This window comes from Cardiocondyla obscurior, linkage group LG08 (assembly GCF_019399895.1).
Source record: "Cardiocondyla obscurior isolate alpha-2009 linkage group LG08, Cobs3.1, whole genome shotgun sequence".
In the NCBI taxonomy this organism is placed as follows: Eukaryota; Metazoa; Arthropoda; class Insecta; order Hymenoptera; family Formicidae; genus Cardiocondyla; species Cardiocondyla obscurior.
This window is the reverse complement of record NC_091871.1, coordinates 5,542,758-5,564,981: the sequence shown is the minus strand read 5'-3', so window position 1 is coordinate 5,564,981 and position 22,224 is coordinate 5,542,758. Positions and strand designations below refer to the sequence as shown.

The 22,224-nt window shown below is 45.6% G+C and overlaps 1 protein-coding gene across 3 annotated transcripts in view; it reads right to left on the bottom strand.

Moving 5' to 3' along the window:
* LOC139104664 (ankyrin repeat domain-containing protein 50-like) overlaps positions 1-22,224 on the bottom strand; it is a 53,236-nt gene that overhangs the window by 14,053 nt on the left and 16,959 nt on the right. For all 3 annotated transcript variants that reach the window (XM_070660272.1, XM_070660270.1, XM_070660273.1), the window contains exon 2: positions 10,132-10,179. The gene's annotated coding sequence lies outside the window, so the exon portion shown is untranslated. The remainder of the gene's footprint in view (positions 1-10,131; positions 10,180-22,224) is intronic.

Sequence of the window (22,224 nt, the reverse complement as noted above, 5' to 3'; positions counted from 1 at the left end):
AGCCGTCTCCTTTGTAAGAGCGGATTTCATATCGCGCGACGAGAAGAATCCCGCGGATGAAAGTTAAAAAAAATGTTGTCGCGCACGAAGATTAATACAGCGCATTTATTTCGCGCCCCCGCGCGCGCGCGCAGCTGAGTTTGCAATTTTAACTTTTAAATAAATATCCTTCCGCGACGCCTACGGTGCGGCAGAAACTTAGGGGGAAAACCTCTTTCCCGAAAAGTGCTTCGAATATTGCGCGGTGGCCCCTCCGAGCGTATATTTAAATCGTTATATTTACGCTTCGGGAACTTTTAAAGGTAAAATATGTCTCCGCTTCAAATTTCGATAAAAAGTATTTCCCGTAGCCTCGAGATTTCTTCTCCAGCGACGAGGATTAACGCGTTCTCGACTTTAATGTGCGCGTGGGTTTGACAAAGTGCGGATCTCCCGTTGCGTCATCGAGCGAAGCGGCGCTCCTCCTCTCGAGGACGTAATCCGAAATCGAGTTCGGGCAAGTGGGTCGCCGATATCTCTCTCATTCTCTGTCTCTCTTTCTCTCTCTCTCTCCACCCGCCGGGGGCGGATTAACTTTCCGCCGGCGTAAAGTCCATGGCCCGTGCTTGCCCGCGAAATAGAGCTGACCGTCATTTAATCTGTTCACGTCAGAGGACGTGCCCGCTGGACCGATTCCGCTGCAATTGCATTCCAATTAGCGCGAAGACGCAGACGCCGGCTTCAGAGGGAATCGCTGCAAGCGCCCGCGTCTTAACCGCGTCAGCATCTCGAGTTCCGGAGAACGTCGAAATCTCAGCGTACGTGAAACGTGCGCGAGGCCACTTCTAAACGGAAACTCTAGTGTTTGCGACGGTGTGCCCTTCATTGAGGATTCCCGTGGCTCGCTGTCTCGCTATTATCTGTCGCCACCTCGTGCGAACGCGAACGCTCCTTATTTAGCGCGAATTTTATGCTTAACGACAGGTCGCCTTTACATTCGAGCGTGTAAGTAGCGGAATGAAATCGTCAAAGCGGTAAAATCGCGTATTACCGCGGTACGGATTACGACCCAATATGAGGGATTCCTCTATATTGAAGATATTAAATATTTACCGCGATTATTAAAGCCCGCTGTGCACAGCGACGTCGAATCTCCGCGCTATAATTTCTTTTTAATTGCACAATTATCGTATAATTATCTTCAGTAATGGCCTCGTAACGTACAGAATTATTGCGTAATTATTACAGTAGTAGGCTTATTTCCAGAAAATAAATCTCGCAACGTAACATGTAAAAAGGTTCGATCTGGACTGCAATACCGTCAACCCTTTCTCTTTCTTTTCCTTTTGTAATCACAGATACGTGTAATTATTATAATAAAATTAAACATACAAAGATCGTACAAGTTCTAATTAATTCCCATAACCTGAAGTACCGTTCTGCGCTTCTCGCGCTAGCATATTCAGACGGGAATAACTTTTAAACAAGCCCGCGATATAATACGCGGACGACATATAATTTCCATTTTAACTCTCGTGTCGCGGACCTCTCGCGAGCAAGCTTCCGCGAGACATGTACATCTGTATAATATGCATATACAACAACGCGAATGACCGCAGAAAGAAGATTTGAGAGATGCGTGCCGCCTTCCTGCGCTATTGTGTCATTTCCCAGTTTCCGTTCCGATTGCGATCCACGCTCCGTACGCGCGTCGTCTAATCACGGCAATTAATTTCAACCGCTTTTGTATGCGTGCGCGCCGACATGCGCGGTGCGTGCATAAATTTCGCAATGCCCAACACCCGTGCGTGTGTCCCCGAGAGCGAGCGGCGCTTAAACCGGTTTCCGGTGGCGTTCAACGATCGCTTTCGCGTCGCAGGCCGCGGAGTTCGGTGGCGCGGATAAGCTGGACGAAATTAACAGGTCGCTTATCGCCTCCTTTCTCTCTCGCGTGCCTTCCCCTTCGCGAATTCGCTCGCACGTGCCAGGATTGCCGAAAATGTTACGCTAGAGTATATACGTACGGATATACATTACATCTGATAGCGGCGGCTATCGGCGACCTCGCGTTTGTCGCCGATCAATTTCATTCTTACTTTCATCAAGTTCAAAAGTCGAATCTAATTTTGTCAAAAAATGAGCGATTTTGTTATTGTCAAAAAAAAAAGTTAGAAACAGATTTATATTTATCGTTACGCAACATGTTAGTCAATCATTTTAACTTGTAACTGTACAAACGATTGTAAATGCTACCCGTCAAGTTCTACCGTTTTTCGATCCGAGCGAGCAATTCATTTTTTTTTCGACTCGAGCTCAAGCCCCGACACACCTTTCGACCGCACGCAAATCTGCGGCACGTAACAATTCAGAACAATACCGAGCTCGCCCCGCGCGGTGTCGCAAATGCAATTCGGTATCGCGCGCATGATGCATTTAATTGACCGCGATAAACTCGTGCGCTTTTCATCGTTCGCGCGTTTATCACTAAAATTAAAAGTTTCTCCGCCCGCGCTCTACGTCGGTCTTTGATCGAAAATCACCGAGTTGAAGGTATAACGTTTTATTGCGTATTGATAAGAGGTGTTCGCGTAAAGCCTACTATTCGCATGCGAAACTTTGGAATAACGTTACGACGCTAATAAGTAACGACGCTACAGAGAGGCCAAAATTACTTCGTTGGACGTTGGCGAGGGTCGGTCTTAATGAATCCGCCGACCGGTGAAAAAGCGCGAATCGCATTAGACGGAAACGCGCGGTATTTACATTGCACAAAGCGTTCTCTTGAATTTCGCGCAACGGCGTTCCTCCCGTGACGTCTAATTGGAACTGCGTGCGAGGCCCTACTTTAATTAGGACGAGAGCGTTTTTAATCTGCTAAAACGCTCCGATTTGTTAAACGGTCCTTTCCACTTGCGTTCACGTACCGCGCGCCGACGGAAATTCGAAACGGCAACAAAAAAAAAAAAAAAAAAAAATGCGTTACGCAAAAATTTTCTTAGACAATACGCTGGAAAATGCGAGCGGACGGTGACTTCTGTATGAATATTCAAGCTCTTTATTTGTCGGTCCGATTAAACAAAAGAGCGCGAGGTGTCACTATAATGCTCTTTCCCTCTCCTCCCCCTTTCGCCCTTCGTTGAAGGCTTTTAACCTAATTAGCATAATGTCAGGGAGAACGAAGTGAGCCGATAGTACACGCAATAGCGTCCATCTACCACGGTGGAGAAGATTAAAAGCGCAACGGCCGGAGCGATTCCACCAGCCGCCCATACGCTGGAAAAGTTTTCTCTGTCGCAAGAAAGAGCGCGAATGAAATTATTGGAGAAGTTTCGCGAGTACAGTCAGCTCTATTATTCTCGTGCGAATCTCACGTTCAAATGGGAAAGATATCTTTTAAGCGTCACTCGGCAAAGGTATCGGGGGCAAGCTCCCTTTTCCTCCTCCCGATTATATTTTGAGACATCCGGATGTGCGATACGCGCGTCGCTATCTTCGCGACGCCCTCGAACAAGTGCGGGCGCGAGTTTACTCGAAGCGTTTCGCCGACTCTCTTCAAGATCCGCCGCTCGTCGCGCGAGCACTTGGAACGGACGTGCCGGGAGCTCCGAAACGTGTCGGACACGCGGGAGAGATAACACATGCCAGCCGGAGAGCGGCGGGCTCACGGAGAGAGAGGATGCGATAAAAATAGCTCCTCGAAAAGCCGTTTCTCGATTGTGCCCGCGCCTGCTCTCGCCGACTCGAGTATTCCGCGCGAGGTGCTCCTCCCCCGGGCACGGCGGAGTTTCCGCGGAAAAGTTTTCGCGGATCGAGTTATCGCGTTTCGGCGGCCCCGCTATTTTGTTTGTCTTGTTCGATTTACCCGGGAGCCTCCTTCGCCGTAAATTCGAGTTAGGTAACTCGCACCCGGAGAGACGGCCCTAGGCGCTATGAATCATTTCGTCTTCTCCTCCCCCCCCCTCTCCCCGGCACCCTACGTGTTGCCCGCCTTAGTCTGAAATTCTAAAATTCGCGATTGTTGAGCACTCACTTCCCCTTATTTTGTTGCGAGAAGAAGGAAGGACGGAAGGACCGGAAATTTTAGCGATACCGGTCGCGTGGAACGGAAGAAGAGACGACGACGGCGAGAAAACCCCATCGTTTCCCTTCACCTCCCGTTCCGGTTTCGAGAAATTTATTTATCGTAACGTACGTGCGTTGCCCGTATGTCACGATTGTCACGAGCAAGCCCCATGTGCGGCTCTTTTTCTCGTGCGAGTTTTCGAACGCGCGCGATGTCATTTCGCGGATAACGTATCGGCCAAAGTTCGTCGAGCTCGCGCGACGTCGCGCATACCACGATAGGGAACGGCATCTATGATTCCTCGGGTGTTCCGAGCGGAAAGCTGGGGAACGAATGCCGGAAATATATGTGGAACGGGCGTGCACGCGCTATCTGCGCGGCGCGGGTTCAGGAAACGCGCCTAGGACCGGAAATGAAGGATGTAACCGGGGCGGCGAGGAGGAGCGACCAAGCGTACACATGTTCCTAATGAAATTCTAACGACGCGTGCGGTGCAGAAATTCTTGCGGATAAATTTAACTGCGGCGCGAGAAACCGGAGCGCAGCGACGTCGGATTTGAGATTTCTTTTTTTATGCGAGCGACAAAAGAAAACGAAAAAAAAATAAAAATAAATTTTTTTACGATCACGGATGATAAATCGCGTGTTTCCCGTTGTGATTTTTCACGCCGACGAAAACGACGTTTTGTGTCAGGACGTGTGTAGATAACGTATATCGAGAGAAAAGCGACATGCACGCGGTGCGAAGTCATGAAAACCGCATTTAGCGGATATAACTGCGGCCCGGGTATCGGAAATCGGGATCGGTCGTGTGTTACAATTCGTACAGATTATATATATGGATGCGATCCCGTATCGCGCCGCGCCGGGCTTCGATCCGATAAGTTTCGCAGTCGAATCTGCGCAGTCCAAGTTAAGCGGATTGCTAAGTTCGGGAAAGGATTGCCGAACCGCCGGCAACGATCGTAACTTCCGATTCTGGCGAATGCTATTCGTAATCCGTTATCGATCGGATTCCTCCCGACGTGTGTCTCTGCTCTTTTTCTCACTTCGACCGCCCGTTCTTATCTTCGCGATAACGCTCGCGGGTCGTCTACGAAATTGTTGATACAAATAAAATCTTGGACGCAACGTTTTTCGCCAATCTTCCTCAAATATTATCGTTCTCGTTATCTATTTGCCTGCAGTAATTTTAGTTTACCTATTTTACGGCGTCGCTGCGGCGAAGTAAATATATTAATATTTAAAGTATATTTTTATCTTGGAAACCTACATATTTGATAGTCTATTTTACACAACCTACATTACATCATATTTTAAAATTAAATTGCATCATATATAAATATAAGAAAGTTGACAAGAACTTGAGTTTTGTCGCCGAAGAATCGTTAAATTCACCGATTATTATTTTTCTTTTTTAGCGAACAATTTAGCGAGGCAAGGAGCCGAGAGCGCGGCCCTTAATTCCAAGCAAGAGTCATTAAAATTTCGCCTGTGATTCTGTGATTTGAGAGGTCGAGTCGCCCAGCTGCATTAACAGCCTCGAGACGCGTCAATTCGCGGCGGGGAAAACCCCCGATATCGACGACGCCCTGAGGAGACTTCCTTTCTTCGCGCTCTCCGCACGTGCCCACGATGTTTAATGCAATTTCCCTTATCGCGGCGACGGGTTTCCTTGCCGTCGCCCCGCGTCCCGTCTCTTTTCCGCAAGAAAAAGTCTTGGCCGGAGCGCGCGGAGCAATAAATTGCAGCCACTCGAATCAACTTTTGAATTACGACTCGGGGAGAGCTCGTTACGACAACCAGCGAAATCCTGTTAGCCGCATTGCAACCGTAATGAACTCGTCCGACGTGGCGCGCGAAAGGGAAGAACGCCATCCGTCGATTCCGCCATCAGGTGGCGACCGTCGAGCATTCCGCGACGCTATCGGAAGCGTTGATTTCGCTCGGACCAAACCGCGAAAAACTTTTTCATTATTAAACGCTAACCCGATTTGCCTTTCCGCGACACTGTATCTCTCTTCAACGTTACTCTCATTTGTTCCGCGAAACTTCGCTGCGCTAGCTGAAATTTTATTCCAGTTAAAAATTAATGCGATATAACGTGCGTTTCGAAATGCACATAACGAAATATCGTTCGCGGTTTATAAAGAAATATTTATGCGGCAACGGCAGCCAATTATTTTCCTACGATTATCAATCAAAAGTAATATGCAACGTTATACAATTCATATGCAATTCAGTAAAATGTCACTGGTTTAAAAATGAGTTCCCGCAGTCAGATTGTACATATATTTCACGTGCAGGCAATGTTTTTATGCAGTAGGAGTACAAAAGTGTGACGGAAACTGTAAAGAGCTCGCTAACGGTCGCTCGTTCGAGGTACCTACTAAAAAGTTTGTTACCTTTTTAGCGGTATTGTCTTTAGCAAGACGAGGGGGTGTAACGCAAGGACTAAAGAGGGTTTTCACGCAGACTATCGCGAGATAAAGCGCAGGGGGATGGGGAATGGGCATCGCCACGACGTACGACGGGATAGATGCCGATAAGAGCAATTCTGAGGGTGCGTTTCCACATAGCACGACCTAAGTGTCGACGACGAGAATTCGCGATAAAGATCGTCGGGAAAGAGAAGGCTTGGCGCGATATTATTAGCGCGTAACTCATGGAAATTATATCGCCGTGATATAATGCGTGCATCGCGTCTCGATAAGTTATCGCTAAAGTGGGATTAGCTATTACTATACAATAGAGGAAGATTGCACGCGGAATAATTCGCGGTGTTTATTTTAATATTAATCACAATACGAATTTTTTTTTACAATGCACTTCTCCGATTTGTCAGTCATTTCGCTGTCGCGCGATGTGACGACTTAATTTCAAGCGCAGGGAAAGAAAAGGTCTACCTCACTGCTTCTGTTGTAGTAGTGCACGTTCCGCAGGGACGATATCACGGCTCGATAAGGGATTCGGAGACCAAACGCCGGAGATCGCATCTGCGAATAATGCAAGCTCTTCCGAAATAACGCCGTCATGATTTACCACGGCGCACAGGGTATGATCAACAATTCCAATTCTCGACCTTACTCGCGATCTTTATCACGCGCGATAAATTTATCGATGATCCGCGCACATATTCCTACGATAGATCCCGTGTCTTTTGAGACATGTCACTTTCCTCGCTGACGAGTAATTGAGTTAGAGCTGGTTACAAAAAGGGCAACTTCGTATATATAAAATTATTTAATTAAAAAAGAAAAATTAATAGTTTTGTCAACTTTTTCTTTAATTACTTTATAACTCGAGTAAAAAAAAAAAAAAAAAACAACAAACTTTCTTTTATATTATTCATGCCTAATTGCTGTTTTAATTATAAAACGACGTATCCGCTATCGGCCGTGTCGTGCCGTGGCATTTCTCTGCGACCTATATTTAATTCTTTATCGAATATATGGTGCAAATATTCGCCCGTAATGCACAATGTATGCGACGCGGCGATCCGCTGAGAGCCGTACTAGTTCCGCGCCACATTAAATTACATTTATTATTCTCGCAAACACACCGCCGTAATACATTTCGTCGACAGCAACGCTAATCTACACTCTCACAATGAATGTACGCAGACAGCACGCCTCATCAATCACACTTGCGAGGAAAGTCCTCCGACCTCCGAGAGGAACTGATTTTCATTAAATTGATATACCGATTCCCCGTATCTCTAGCAGCCACTATTTCCTGGCCATATTGTTTGCATATGCCCGTTGCAAGTTAAAGGAATCATATTTAGACTATCAAGAGGCACGGTAGTGCCTCACGCCAAGTATTACTATTACTAAAACCCACATAATTATCATCGTGAAATTTCCGTGAGAAAAATATAATATATTACATTTTTAATATATTTAAAATTCTTTAACATTTTTCCAAAATCTCGGGATATATTTATTTATTTTTAATAATTCGATTTTAATCATTTATTTATTCGTAGTTACGGTCGATCGACGTATTTATAGCCGCAAAACAAAAAGCCTAGAGAAGAATGAAGAGAAATAGAGCAAAAGAAGAGAAGACAGAAATGAGGGAAAGGTGAACGATATCGAGAGGCGGAGTTCGCGTCGCGGAAATACTATAAACGGGGTTGTACCGTGGAACGGACTTGAATTACCATTGTCCGTGAGCAACGCTAGGTCTTAAAGTCCAGTCTGGTTTCTTGGGATAAAGCCTCCCACGACGAGCGCTACCAACAAGGGAATGCACACTTACACGCGCGTCGCCGGCTCAGTCTCGTCCACCGAGAAGCCTTAATTAACGCGAGCTTTTGGCGACGTCTCGTCGTCAAAGTGCATCTCGTTCCTAAACGCGAGGCTCTCTCTCTCTCCCGCGACACGGTAATCCTCTAATGTTTTCACGATTAACCGCGTCAACCCCCTACGTAGGAATCACGCGGGAAATAATAGAGATACACAGATAAGACGGCGGTCATCAACGGTGAAGATTCGAGGGGCTGATCTCGCGATAAAAGGGAAACCGAATTTGAACCTATGTAGTTTCGTCGGTGGCGGTATCATCCAATCTTTCGGAGCGTCGGAGATGATTTTAAGTATGCGCGTGTCCCTTTAACCATCCCCATTTCGTACAATCGACCCTTAACTCGATTGTAACTTCGTATCCGGAACGCCGGCGTTTCTTCCGTTCGGAATATCGCGCGTCACACCCTCGTAGATCCTGATTGAAGAAGCGATCTCGTGGCGCAAGAACCGAGGGGGCGCGTTATGTGCTCTGCATTATGGAGGTCGTCCAGCCAACCGAGAATGTCAGAGTGTTACATAAAGGCCGTTACCGGGCACATGGACGACGAGAGTCCGCTGAGGCAACTCTCTGATCCTCCTCCCTTGTCGCGCGCCACGTTCGGAAAGGTCAAACGTGAGGGAGAAACGCGCGTTCCTGGCATTCGACGGTGCATTATCAGCGAACGACGGTTGGCAACGATCCCCGCCGAGCGCCAAAAAAAAACGCGAGAGTCGGAGGCTAACGCCTCTGGACTTTTCAGCAACCGTAAAATCTCCGCGAGTTCCTCGAGGGCGACGAAAGGGCGTAGTCGAGAGATTGGACAAAAAAAAGTTCAGCCCGCGATATTGAAAACTTCTCTTATAAATCAACGTTAAACTTGTGTAAAAATTTTACAAAGGCAAACGAGTTGTCGTACATCTAACCGAAATAAAGACTCGAGTGTTTTATTGTACCGATTCCTTTGGGATCGACCGACAGCTGAAAACAGTCCCTCCGAGTCTCCCTTTCCCTTTCGATAACTACATAGGTACACATAAAAATAGCTAGTAACCTCTTCAGGTGAAGGGCTCCTGCGGGAGCTACGTTAGAAGCACGTGACGTGAATTTTGGATACGATTCCGGCCGCGTACCTTCGCCGTCCCCCCTCGCTCGACGTCGGGCGCCGCCAATATTCGACGTTTCGAATCCACCTCTCGTCCTTTTTGCCCGACCACGATCGCCGTTGTCTCTTAAAATCTATATCGACGACGCCTGCGAATCCAATGCTGGCGACAAACGCGCACAACGACAATAAAGTATAATTCGATTTCCCACCCTCGTTTTGAGAGGCACCGAGCCAAGAAACGTCTGATTTATGCGATTTCTCGCCAACTTACAATATCACGATAACGCACACCTTTTCTGAATGAAAATTTTTCATCTTCTCGACAATGATAAAAAGATTTCTCGCGAACCGAGCCACGCGGGCGTAATCGCGACCATTTTAATGGCTTCGTAAGACGCTTTCGCATCGTTACTTTTTATCACGATGGGAGAAGCTTAATATGACAGTGCCGCGAATTTCCCGCGAGAAGCCGAAACTCTTTTACACGCCCGGCATCGACGACCGGTGCGACAAACTTTTCCACGTTGGTGCAGCGTCGCATAAAACAAAAGGACCGACAGAAAGGGAGAAAGCAAGAGAAAGAAGGGAGAGAAAAAAAAAAGGGAATATTTCCTACACACCGTCGGGACTCGTTTTGGATAAGTTTCGTACTAGTTGGAGACGCGTCTCTCGAAGGATTTCAAAAATTACTTACCAACAACAAGTCCGCCGAGGTAGACTAATTTCCCAGGAAGTTCGTGACCTGAAAAAAGAACGAGCTGGTTGATACATTGCGATTCTTCACTTCACTTTGTAAAATTAAGGCTCGAACCGCACGTTAAAGTATGCAGAGCAACGCGCATAGAGGAGCGCATCTCCCCCGAAACAGTTCACTTTTAATATACGTTCTAGCACGTAAAGAAACGTAACTTTCCTCGGCAGGATTTGTAAGTAACGTTTTCGGCGTGCTTTGATATTTATTATCGCGGGCATCGTCCGTAAACGAAGAAAAAGATATACGGTTGGGCTTATCAATCCCTGTGACCGGTGGGGAACGTGGAGAATTTCAATTATGCAGCGCGGAGATTATCTTCTCCGAGGCAATCACGTTTGCTTGTTAACTAAATTACTTACGTGTCATTGGGTACGCGAAAGACACCACGGCGATCGATGGCGTCGACTTTTGGACCCGCGACACCCGGTTATGAGTCGCTCCGCACGATTAGTTCGTAACAATTTCAGACAGCGCGAGAAGTTATATCCGTTGTACACTGAAAGGCAGATATAGAATTTGCTTCGGCGACGGTGGTAGCGTACGTGACCTTAGCGTGGAGTGCGTTAAGTCACACACGAAGCGCGCGCGTAGATGTGTCGCAGAGCGCTGGTCGTCGAGAACCGAGGGGAAACGCGCTTTACTACCCCCTTCGTACTGGGTGGCTGAAAAGGGGAGTGTCACGTACGTCAGCCGCCGTCGCCGCTTACCGCAGCAAACGCCATATCTGTCTTTCCGTGTACACGACTACACGACGGCAGTTACAAAGCCAGATACAGTAATGAGCGGTTTCTCGCACGGCGTGGCAACGTGCGGGACCGGGGGGAGGAAGTAAAGATTAATTCTGCGTCGGGGGCACAAATCCGCGCGCGGTATAAATCTCCGTGCCCCGGGAGCCCAGCCCCGGGCGTCTCTTAAGGCGAGAGTATTGCCGCGTCTGCCTGATTCACCTCGGTTTACCTCCATATTACACCCGACGTCGTAGCACTTCATCGTCATCGCTTTTGTTCGGTTATCTTCTGTACGAGACAGGCCGGAGACAAATCGGATACGCTTCGCCGTTTCCCTCGTGTTTATGTATTACCGTAATTTCGGAAACAAAGGAATGGATGTACGCGGAGATCAAAGATTATGAGAGAAATTATAAAAGACCGCTCATAATTTCAGAATTGCTCAGGACATTTCTAATATATGAACCTTAATTTAAACTTTAATTTATTTTGCATCTTTAATTAATTTTTTTTTTTTTTAGAGTTTTAAATTTTAATATAAAATTAAATTATTACTAAATTACTTTTAAAAAATTATATCACTTGGGTAACAATTAGAGTGATAATTTTCCTATATTTATCTTCCCGCAAAATATTGTGATCATTTTTATCTATTTAAAAGTAAAAGCTCAATATTTTCACGTCAGTTCCGCAAACGTTACCTCGCGTACGTCATTAAATTCTAAAATTACAAGCCAACCGAAGTATTTAAATTCACAAACGACCGACATTTGTTTCCAGTCTGTTTCGCTCGTCAAGATAACGTAAGCTGCGCGAGCGTGGGCAAAAAAAAAAAGAAAAAAAAAACCTCGAAACAAAGTTGAATTGATGCAGCAGGCACGGAGATGCCTATTTAGTAACTTCGGTAAGTTATAAAGCAAGTTCCTCGTTTAAGACCACAGTAAACTGAATCGCAACCTGACTGAATGAACACAGCCGGCGAAATGCACCCGCCCGCTTTAGACCACGACACATTATATAGCGGTCAAGATCGATAGGCGCAATTAGACGGTAACTGTCTTAGGACAAGAGTAAATAAGAAGTAAGAAAGCTGCAGCTTTCTACAATATCGCTAACGTGCTACGAAGTCCGGATACGTAGCGATAAAAAAATATGCAATATAAAATACCCGATGTCGAATAAATCACGTTCGCAGCATCCACCGACATCGAGAAGCCGTGCTCGCGAGACGGGCAGTATTTGCTTCCATTGAACGAGTGAACGCGTAACGCTGGCGAGGAAAAAGTTAAGCTGGCGACCGACCGACTTTCTTCAATTCATCACGGTGATAATTGTTCCCACAACGAGTGACGCGATTACTTATACGAGTCTAAAGCGAGTCGTGGTATTTCTACGGATTTCTACGAGCCATTTCGTCGATTCATCCGAATAGAATTTGGACGTAGCGTTATAGTTTCAATTAAAATAGGAAATCAAACGTATTTGCCCAAAGTCTTAATTGAAAGTGAAGAATCCGAAACACTTCTTAACAACCACGATACACCGACGAAATATATATGTATAACGACGGGCCAAGTTACGGAATTCGTCCTTATTTCCCTCCGTTTTGTAAATGGTTACGTATGTATGGTACCTCGGGGACTTTTCGAATTTCTCTGCGCGAACGGTTCGCATAAAAGGCGCCGTTATCAAAACGTCTAGACAGAAAATTCCTTCGAGGGAAGAGAGAAGCGTTCGATACGCACTGCCGCTATTATCTGTCGGATATTACGGTGCGAACGCGAGAACAGATGGAGTAAACGTAAAATTAGAGAAAAAAGAAAAAAAAAATTCTCCCCGAAACGAGATTATCGTGCCGTTAAAAACCAACCGTGGATTATTAATAGTCGACAAAAAAGGATAGTTTGAGGCGCCCTTCGGCCCGCGTTTATGATTTAATTAATCGCGCGTAGAGGCGACGTTGATCGAACGTTGTTTTCGCCGTGGACGCAACAGAGCTCTACTGCCGTGTCTCGCGATTACATGACAGCAGAATTTTGCATACTAATGCATATTCATTCAGTATTTAGCGCCGGCGACGAGTCCGCGGCATTAAATAAAAATGTGATTTGCCGCTCTGTAATTTTGAGGCTGTTTCACCGCGGGTGTGATTCAATTAGCGGGAATGCAAATTGCGTAATGCGCCCGTTTATTTTCGCATGGCCGTCCCGATGTAAATAACAGTTAGTATCAAGTATTAAAAGTGTATTTGCGATACGGCTGGCCTAAGAAATTTATAGCGGGGCTAATTAAAATGGATTTGCCGAATTTTTCTGCGTAACGCGAGAAAGTGGAACCACTCTTAAGTTTTACACGATACAATTAATTTGCAGTATGTAACACGCGCTTTTAGCACCGCGCTGATTAAACATCGATCCAAGAGGTAAAAGCGATATATTATGTTCCTATTCAATGTAATATCGCCGCGTCGTGTAAAACCAGCGCGCTTTTATTTAATAAACCGACGTTCATCGAGTATCTCGGTGTCGTCCGTCATTAAAACACGGGAAGGCTGTAATTACGCGAAAAGCGAATGGAATCTGGCAACGGCTACGGTCCATAGTGTTTTTGGACGTCAACGATAACACGCGACGGTCGCATTCAAGTGCGATCGAATTCCAGGCGTTCTCGCGACCAGCCTGGCGTTACCCTGGCAACCGGATTTTTCTCCAACGTCAATGGAATTACGCTGTTAATTGCAGTCAGGCACGAGATCTGTATAAAGTGCGAAAACGAAGTGGCAATTACGTTCTATCGACGAGCGGAACGTATTTGTCAGTCTAGTGTCGTCATCGATCAACACGGGAGTGATAACTATATTTCCCGTTTTCAGAATTTCAATATATGTCGACGAAGGTGCGAATCTTTTTCCGGGACAGTCTTCTGGTTTCGACAAAATACGAAAAAAAAAAAATAAAAAATAAAAACTTTGGCGATTAAAAGCGAGAAAATAAAGTCCCCTCCCGGCTAGTCTTTTCTTTCTCATCTATTCCTCTCCTCACCCCTTTACTTTCCTCTTTGTAACTCTCTTCGTGATACTGACTTTGATTTTCTACAGCACAAAGAGTAAACCGTTGAAAAATGTTAGTATAAAAGAGATGCCGGCAGAAATTAGCTTGCACTATGTAACACGGTGACGCATAAAGAGTTGCGAAGCTAAAATAGGAAAAAAAAACTGTTTTCTTTTTTTTTCCAAAAATTTAATTCAGGCACGGATAAAGTAGTTAAACTGGAATTAAATAAAAAATTAATTAAGCACGGCTGTATTTAAGGAATAATGCAAACTGTATTGCCAGCTAAAAAACTAAATGTTTCCCTTCATTTTATTAAGAGTAAAGCGTTTCGATTTAAATTTTTATTTATCGCAACAGGCACGTACAGCGAAATGCTGATAAGGATTTATACAGCGTCTTCGTAATCTAAACAATAAGTTTAAATTTAAAGTGAAATTTAGCTCGTGTACGGACTTAATGCCCCGAGCATTTCTTGTGGATCTATTCAGATATCCCACCCATCGATTCACTCTCGGGAGATGTTCGTCGTCGACGGCGGCGAGCTTAGTTGATTGAAAGCTAGATTAAAGTTTTTCGTGGATTCCATTTTCCTGGATATGAAACGGCTAAAAGTTCATTTCACCTCGCATACCGCCGGCGCCGGCTCTGGATTAAACATTCAGGGTTATCGAATTCTATCGGAAAAATGTGTACATTTGCATTCGTGATGAGAATACAGATTCGCGGAGCACGCGTCCCGTCTCTTTCTCTTTCTCTCGCGTGCTCGTGAGCGTATCATCGCGTAACTTTCGAAATAAGTTTATTTAAATGCACAAATGCACGCATGTTCGCGACAGTCGGCAAATAAAGGGGAACCCGGCGAGCGAGTTCCTCGCCATTTATTTAGTCCAATACCCGTCACAGCGCTATCGTTTACGGTTTACGGTAACGTTATTTCTGACGGAAAAAAAAAAAAAAAATATATATATATATAAAATGCATAAAAGCGTCGCCTTTGATGCGCACCGGCACGATTTTACTTCCACTTAGTGAAACAAAATTCAGAATTAATCTTTTTAAGACAGAAGCACGGGGCTGCGAATAAAATAACGCGTCTCCGAAAGCTTCGCTTGTGAAAATGCTTTCACGTTCGATACTTTGTAGCACGTTAATTTTTCCGATACTCGTCGGAGGCAAATCGGTTTCAAATAACGAGTAATGAATAGTGCTAACCATCCGTTCTCCGCAAATTCCATATATGCAATAAAGACGAGGACGCTCGTAATACCGAGATACGACACCACGATCGGGCTTGTTGCGAACACATGGTGCTAGAAGCGAGGACGCATACGGGGTCGTCGGCTCTCTAATGACGCACGTCGCACGTGAAAAGCGTGTACACATTTCCACGATATGACCGTGCGTATGTGTGGGTGCGTACATGCGTGCCGGGGCTGTCGGTCGTTGAGGACATCGGAGAGCCCGAGACATCCGGTACAATACCCTCTCGTCGCCGGTTCATAATGGGCCGCTAGTTCCTCGTATTGTTCGAAGGCTACATTATATACGCGTCTAAATTACCGCGACGCGAGATCCACGTTTTTTAGACGCGAGAGTTTCGCGGGCGAGATGTTGCCCCCCTTTTAAAGAGAACGAAAACGACCGCGAACTGCATCACGCGTAGCATTTCATTTTCCGCCGGGACCTCGCCTACGTTTTGCGACTCTCCTTTACGACGACCCGCGTGATTCTCTTATGAATAAAAATAAGATAAATTTCAACAAAGTTTCTTAAATTTATCCCATAATAACAATGATTCCTGATTCGATTTTATCGGCTGCGTGGACGTTTCGTGTCGGGTTTCAGCACCTCGCAACAGGGCCCTTTCGTAATGAATTTCATTCTACCTCGTACGTGACATTATTAGCCTCGAGTAGAAGAGGCGACGGCTCATTAAGAAAGTGTTACGGCGTTTGATCCGAGTAGATTCATCCTCTCCGCGCAGTATGAATATGCACTTGATTGCTAGATAACTGGTTGCCGCGGACCACGCAGCATCCCACGAGAAGATCCGCGCTCGGACATTGCACGAAACGTACACGTTGATAAAAACGCAGCAATTATATTTCGGTACGATAATTGTTCATCGATCCTTTTTCCGTCGGTGGGGAAAGCATTTCGTGGCGTATTTTGACGAACAAGGTGTACCCGGGGACTGAAAGAGGGATCCTTCGCAACGCCGCGGTAAGACGCGATCACCGGATTCGAGTAAATACGTGCTGTATCCTCTCAGCCGCAAAATGTCTCGTTTTACAGCCCGAGGCGAGGGAGGCAACACCCCAATTTGGGAACTTAATCACCCCGGCGCGCAGATAAGACGCGCCATTCTTCGCCTACTCGCTCGTTGCTCGCTTGACAACCGCGCGAGATTAATACAGGGGATAATTCATCTTGCTTCGAAGACGCTCCTCTCGCTAATCTACGCGCGAGGTGAGCGAGCGCGGGACTAATTTCCTCTACGTTGGTATTAGCGATCGTGCGAGGCTTACGGCGTGGATAATTAATCTCGCACTACCGCGTACGTGACCTTGTATGCACGAGGAAGAACGGAGAATTCGCGGGGAGCAAGCCGCGACGATGCGGAAACGCGAAGGCTTTCAGAAGTCCGCTCTCGTATTATCTTCTACGTTTTGTCACGCGGCCTTGCGATCGCTTTTATTAAATTTGCGTTCACCTCTCGCGACTGACGCGATCCGTTGTTTTCCCCGATTTTCGACGTCTGCACCGTAGGATTCGGACGGCTGAAACGGCTTTACGTACACGTAATGTCGCTCCCGTGACAGTCAAACGTCACAAAAATGCACGACGGAGAATCCGCGGGCTTTAAAGACCGGGAGGGGCTAACGTAATTGAATCCCGTCCTTTCCCCGGAGCTGTTTTCTTACAATTTTCGAACGGTGCAGGGAGAATTTCAACGCTAGTGCAAATCAAGCGAGCCGCGCGACGGTGAAGACACGGCCGAGCTTACTCACAGCCGCCGTGAGCGAGGAAGATGCTTCTGTAATCCACACGCGGCGCCGACCAGTTTTTCATCGGCCTCCCCTTGGAGGAATAAAACGCGGAGGCAAGGAGCCCGGCACCGTACTAAATATATCCGATATATACTCTCGACAAGAGAGCGCCGAGTCCTCTAAACCTACGACCGGCCTGTACTTGGCTCGGCTCTTAACATCTTTTCAAGTCCGCAGGGAATAAGCGGCGGCAGCTGCTAATGATCGCGTAGAGTATTAACCTCTTTCGAGTTATCGTCATTTATACGGCCATTAATAACGTCAACGCATCGTACGTCGAATCTAATTAAACCCCGAGTCGCTAAGTATCTGCAATCGAATTTAAAACATCCCCCGGTCGACTCATGGGGGTTCTTTATCAAGTCGCTAAAAAGTTTGTATTATTGATGCTTAAACGATTTCGCCGCGGGCTGATTATCTTTATACTTGCAATGTATTTGATTCCCTTCTATGCATTTATATCACATTATATGATCGATTCTAATCCCTCGCGCGCGCGCATTCGGTGAGCTAGCAACGACGCTAACTTTACACCGGGGCTTTTAATACCGACATGTTAAATGGACTTACGAAGCTTTAAAGACGCAATAAAGTGTCCCCAATCCCCGACCGGATTCTCTTTCTTGACTGCGGTTTTCTCAGAAGCCAGCTAATTCGGAGCGATCGTATCAACGTAACGTCGTTAAGTCTCGCGAGCGTCTCTATGCACTCTAGAGCATAACGCCGATGCACGTTTCACCAGGGCGGGTGCGCGCACGCGCCCACATGTTTAATTCATGACGATGCATTACTCATTCATTCATGCGATTATGCGGAAGGCACTTCTGAGAAGAATGCCGTAATAAGATTCTGCGAGAGATGTCTTCCTGCTTTGATACTGTGAGACGTCGCGGCGGCAGCGAGAGGGAAATAAATCGCGGGGGTCGAACGAAAATAAAAAAATTCTCGCATCCAAATTGGCGCTGGCAATCTTCGCCGAAGGGATTTTCTCGGGGGATAGCGCGTCCTCGTTTTCCCGCGACAACGACGCGGCATCGCAATTACATTAATGTATAAACATATATGTCACTCAGCTGCTGGCGCAAACTGGAAAAATTTGCGGCAAAAGGTGATTTACGCGAACTTGGAATGCGCGTTCGTTCAATCAAACCTGTACGTGATTCATCGATAACAGACTCCGAGCGAGACTCTTACGTGGAGGAAAAAAAAAAAAATAACCGCCCGCGTTGAGAATTACCTCTGATTAGGGGGCATCCGTTGCACATGGCTGCGTCGTCAACGGAATTATTATATCTCTCCCTTTCACCTTAGGTACGCTGGTGAGTATTGCGGCGCGCCGGCGAACGCCTCATACCGATCGCATACCGTCGCTAGAATGCAATCAAACCGCATCCGGAGCTCCGAATGCACGGTAACACGGCACGGTAGCTATTCCACCAAGGTTTTACCGGATCAAAAAGATTATTCGAGCAAAAAGAGGAAGGTTTTAGGGGAGTGGTTGCCCTTTGAAATGGCGTTACGGACGCAATTTCGAGACCCGCTTTCTGTTGCGTCACGACGACGCGAACAATCGAGGCGACGAACCGATCCGAAAATTCACGCGTCAGTTCGATCGTTGAAAATTTTCCTCGGCGAAAATAATACCCTTTTAACGTAAAGCGCAATATATTGTGTACGTATATGTATATGTATATCTCGATATATAAGTATTATCAAAAATATCATTGAAATGGGATAAACGATTATAATTGCGCGCATACTTATTGTACGTTACATGTAGAACTTGGTCAGATTCGACGGTGAGCACGAGACCCAGTGCTGTAATGCATTCGCATTCGTAATTTATTTCTGACGATGGCGTCTAAATATAAACTCATCCAATGTACTCTCACCTCGGATGATTCATCCGAGGCTCATAGTCGGGAATAAAGCATGCAAATTTGTCTCCCTTATCTAATCTGCTGCTATATATCTTGCGCACCGACGTTATATTTAGTAATAAAAGCACTCTCGCTCTTCCTGGAGTCGATAAAACTTCCTCGACGGCGACGTCACTCATGTCGTGCCGAAAGTTTTGCGACGCGCGGCCACAGAAGTTGCGACGTTAGAACATAAGAACGTTGTAGAAACGGGCCCGGAAGGATGGGAGGGAAAAAAAAGAGAAACTCAAGACATATTTCTCTGCCCCGTGGGATTTGTATAATCGACGACATAAAGGGAACTCGTTTAAAGTCGCCTCCGTCTTTTGCATAGCGGCCGTCGAGTCAGCGCGAGAAAAATCGAGCCAAACTTCGCGAAGCGTAACGAACGTTACGGAAAAAATATCACGACATAGGTCGAAATCCGAGAAACTACGTCGGGTTTTCTATGATTTCTAAGCAACATGGTAGATTTCCATTACTTCAATCGTATTTCGCATTTCTTTTCATCGTGCTTAAAAAAAAAAAAAAAAAAGAGCCCTTTTAAAAGATTGCAGACGTACCACGAGCGCTTTTTTAAAATCTTTTTATACAACCGTGAAAGCTTTAAATAATTATACATATAATGAGCGTAAAAAGTTGAATTTTTTTTAATAAAGATTACGAATAATCATATTTTTATATCAAGAGTTAAAAATAGAGGACACGAAGGTTTGACCGACTCAAGACGCCTAGAGCGAGTAATATAAGTATTCGACAATCTGGCAACGAAAAATATTTATTTGGAACGTATACTAAAATAAAAATAAGCTATTTAAAATAAATCATTATTTTCTATGACGCATCTACGTTCACGCGCGATGAATAATTTCTCGTGATAACGAGGTGTCTCGCGAATACTGCAGATCGATACGCTCTTCTTAGTTTAGTATACTTGAAGTGACGAGGGACCGGTTTGTCGACGCCGATCGATAAGGTGCGACCTGATTTAGCGAAGATTCCAACGAGAGGTGCTCTCAAAACGGCGCCAGCCGAGGTTCCAAAAACACGCGGGTAATATCGACGTTTTCTTCTTTTAGTCTCGTTCCCAATTTCCTCTTTGTTGTAATTCCGTACAAATTTCTCCGCGCCCGGATAGAAGAAAACGACGTCGGTTATTAAATTATATAACGCAATTATCTCAGCGGTTACGGTTCTATTTTCTCGCCAGGGATAAACCTGTACAAGTTGCGCACAGGTTGAAAAGCGTTTCAACCGAGTGCATCAAACAGTTGTCCGTAGATGCGGTGGAACAAGAGTCGGGCAAGCATAGACGTCAAACTAGAGTAGAGACCCGTTCGGTGCAGCTGTACCGAGCGAATTTAATGTGTGCGACTGTATGGTTGCCTAGAACAATAACTTCCGACGCAGATGCACGAGGCACCGTAGCCTGCATCCGCTCTGGTTCGCTGAGGGCCTACTACATTACCGAGTCGCCGTGGCATTGCGATCGTAGACAATTGAAAGCGACAATAGCGTTCTCCGTTCTAAATTACGCCACCTCATAGTTAATAACGCGAGGAAAAGCAGAGCGGGGCCGAAAGAGGACAAAGTTTTGAAAACCATTTGATCTTCGTCGCGATAATATATGTTTTATTCCTTTCTGTGACCGGTACAGAGCCAGAATTTATCTCCTTTTATGCTGCGGAAGGAAACCGAAACTACCCTTTAATATTTGGAAAATTTGTTGGAAATCTCAAAGCTTTCACTGGTCTCGACGTTAAAAGATTTCAACGCGTTATTTCTTTTTTTTTTTTTTTTTGCACGCTTAGAGGACCCGGCACATTGAGTTCATGCTTGACGGGATACTTCGCGGTTGCTAGCGGATAGATCGCGGCCGGAAACGGCATTTCCTTCCTTGTGTATATAAGGACCGTGTCAGCGAATGCTGTTTTACGACTCCGGTTGCTCCGTTGTCGCTTGATAACACAAGGAAAACCGATTGTAGCCGATTGTATTGATATAAAACCATCTACATCAAACGCAGAAAGGTAAAAGCGTTGGCTAAAAGCGACCGCTATTTTTATTTATAAAATCAATTTCTCTCTACCTTCATTTGACGCTTTTTCTATCGCTAAAAAATTAATATCAAATTTTCATATTGTACCTACAAAGAAATGGTCCTCCAACTTTTTTTAAAGACCTCTAAGATACTGGCATTAAAAAGTGAGAAGGTATCATCTTGTTTACTGAAAAGTATATTGAAATTGATTTTTTATCTCTTATCAAGATAACATTTTTTGAAACTTTAAATATTCTGGTATTTAAAGAATGAGGAACAACTATTTTGAAAATTCTTTCGGTATCAATTTAGTATCTTAATTCGAGATTAAATTCTATTTAAAATATTGATACGTTTTCTAGTTCAATGAAATGTCTTATTTAAATACAGTCCAGGCTGCAGGCATAAATCGATTTCTACAGGTCTTTTACGTCGCTGATTACAGATTCGAGATAAAGACTATTCAGCCTAATACGACGGCTTTAGAGATTCCATTACGGACATCATTCCGTACAGTATTATTCGGACCACTGTACAGTATACTATATGTCGTTCAATTTCTGACTTAGGTACTAGATAAATGACCACCATATAAATGGCCAGTCGTCGAGTAACCAGTTGGAGTAGCAACTCCGTGGCGCAGTTTCCAACTCGTATTCCACGAGACGGAGAGAAATAAAGAGATAGAGAGAGAGAGAGAGAGAGATATCATCGTGCTTTTAGCTGTGCCGAGTCAAGCCGGGCGCACTGATATCACGTGGGATTTGAGACAAGGTGGCCTCGAGTTGTTTCAGCGCTATATACGACGAGCGGGTTTATTATTGCGCGAGAGCGGGAAAACGTCGGCCGGTGAATACGTGCCGTCTCCTGTAAAGCGATTACATTATCCGGGTGCACGGTGCAAGCGCCCCGTATTCTCCGTCCCCAAGAAGACTCTTTTGCATCAATTTTTGCAAAAGGATTCGAGCCGCGAACTGATTTAATATCTTTCGCATCAGCGACGGTGCGATATCGGCAGAATCAATACGCGGCCGAGATAATAAAGGGAAGTGAGAGAGAAGAAGAGAGCGAGAGCGCGTATCGCGCCGGCTGTGTTATCATCTGTTACCGAACGGCGTGCAGGTATCTGCCGTGCAGCAACTTACGTGGAGTATTCATCCGTAAACTGGGGCGCGTCGCGCGCTTTTGTAATTCTATCTCCGAAACGTCATCGTAACGGCGATGCCGGTAAAAGCTCGTGAT